This window comes from Medicago sativa, chromosome 7, assembly GCF_051527215.1.
Source record: "Medicago sativa cultivar Bolivia chromosome 7, Bolivia_mono, whole genome shotgun sequence".
In the NCBI taxonomy this organism is placed as follows: domain Eukaryota; kingdom Viridiplantae; phylum Streptophyta; class Magnoliopsida; order Fabales; family Fabaceae; genus Medicago; species Medicago sativa.
The window spans coordinates 65713530-65715841 of NC_140755.1; the positions used below are offsets into that span (position 1 = coordinate 65713530).

The 2312-nt window shown below is 35.2% G+C and overlaps 1 pseudogene; it reads right to left on the reverse strand.

The window, feature by feature from the left end:
* Positions 1–1017: 1017 nt before the first annotated feature.
* On the reverse strand, positions 1018–1818 carry LOC146907766 (copper transporter 6 pseudogene; annotated as a pseudogene).
* Positions 1819–2312: the final 494 nt, after the last annotated feature.

The window sequence follows — 2312 nt, forward strand, 5'->3', positions numbered from 1 at the left end:
CCGTAGTCTCATTAAAAAATATTATTTAATATTATTTGTATTAATAAATAGCAAGTGATCCAATTTTTAAGATTTTTCCCTATAAATAATTGAACAATTCTTTATTAGACAGTTGTTTTTCTCTTTGCGTGGGATTAGAACGGGAATAAATTGATTATGAAAAAATAAAAACGACTTTTTATAACGATACCAAACTATGAAAAAAAAAATTGTTAGACGGGCTAGCCACATGCTTTTTCACCTCTTGGCGGGGCATGGTGTGTGTTTAAATCCTTCACCTAAAGTTGGCCCTCCCCACCCTTCCCCATTTTTGGCAGGCTAGTAGCGGGTTGGGCCTAAACGGGTGGGCTGACTCACATTGTCATCCCTACCCCTTACCCCGCATTAAAAAACCTGGGTTTTCCACACCCAGACATTCGGCTTTTCCCTATTAAATTTGGGGCGGACGGGCAGAGGAGGGTTGTGTTGCCATGTCTAGCCAAGTTGGAGGAGTGATGGTCAAGATATGATTTAGTTTTTTTCTTTTAAAATGAACTAAAAATGATTACATATTTGTACTTGTATAAAGTTAATTGGAAAAAGAAGAAAACAGGGTTGAGTGACTTTTTGGTGTGCTAAGTGAGTGTTTGAGCTGAATTAATGTTTCTATGTTTGTGGTTTGTTTGGTTCGGGTGGCAAAACAAAAACCGCAAATCAAACCAAACCGTGTGAATGAGTGTAAAAGTGAGTTCCAAACATGTTTTTGCGGTTTTCGATTTAAGTTTGTTCAGTTTTGAACACCCGTAACTAAAACATTAGTGTTATTGTTAACTTAAAATTGATTTGACATTTTCGTTATCTAAATCAGTCCTAAATTAATTGATATTTCAACATGCTCGAATCAATTTGAACACACATCATCTTCAACGATGCATGTTTTTTTTTTTTAAAAAAAAGTTCAACGATATGCATGTTGATTGATCAGCAACCCAAATTCAAAAGCTTATAGAAAAATCTCTTTATTTAACATTTCACAAATTGAGCACAAAGCATAAAGTTCTTACATATCAACATCAAAGAACTTTGTTATTTATAATAACTCACAAAATCACCATTATATATATACTTTCTTTTTCTTGCCAGTTTATTACATCAAAGGAAAAACACACCATTTTACATATTTCATTTTTATAATCACACCAAAAACGATACATCAAACAATATCTATGGTTTAGAAGAAGAATCCAACCCACCAGATTTCTTCAAAATAGCCATTGTACCAAAAACCATAAACCCAATAACATGGCCACCAACTGCAGCTAGAAACACACCACCATTAAAAGACATAACAGCCAACATAACCAAGTACGAGAATCCAGTACGGACACCGTACAGCCCCGTTCTTAAAAGTGAGCCAACGACGTCGTTTGATGTCCCGGGTTTGAGTTTAACAATGTTGGTAAATGAAAGCCACTCCACCAACACCGACATCACAAACACGAGGATCAGCGCTACCGCGTACATGACGGCGCTGTCCCCGGGCCAGCAATGGAATAGTATGTCTACATTATGACCCCAATAGAATGATGTGTGGATCGGAATTCTTCGCCGGCCCAACATCGTCGCCACCGTGGAGTTGGAAGGAACACCATTTGCAGTGGTGGTGAACAACATTTTCAAGTGATGTGGCTTTAAAAATTATTATAATGTTTTGTGATGTGACTACCATGTATTAGGAATAATGAACATTTATAGTAACATTGTGTCGGTTAGAACATGGCAGATTTGAACAGGAAGATTTTATTCTTGTACAGAAAATATTGTTCTATAATTCATTTGCAAGCAAACAAGGTCTATAAAATGTACTCCCTCCGTCCCAATTTATTTGACCCCTTGGCTCATTTCACACAGATTAAGAAAAATGTATAAATAAAGGGGAAAGTAGAATATATTGTATTGGGAATGATAAAAGTAGTATTATTTAGTATTATATTATATTGGGAATGATGAAAGTTGTATTGAAAATTGAAATGGGTCAGTTATTTTGGGACACTTTTTTTTAGAAAATGGGTCAGTTATTCCGAGACGGAGGGAGTAGTATCTATGAAGAAGAAAACTCATTAAAGGGAGATTAAAGGAAAGAAGGCTATGCATAATTAGCACTTTAGTTCTAGCATTGTAGGATTTTCAGAGAAATGGGACCCTCCAATTATGCCTTTAGTTTGCTTTTATTATTAGCTTTTCTACACAAATATTTTATTATTAGTGTCTAAATAATAGTATGGAGTTGAATGTTGAAGTAGGAAATTTGAACTCATGTTTCAACATATCAA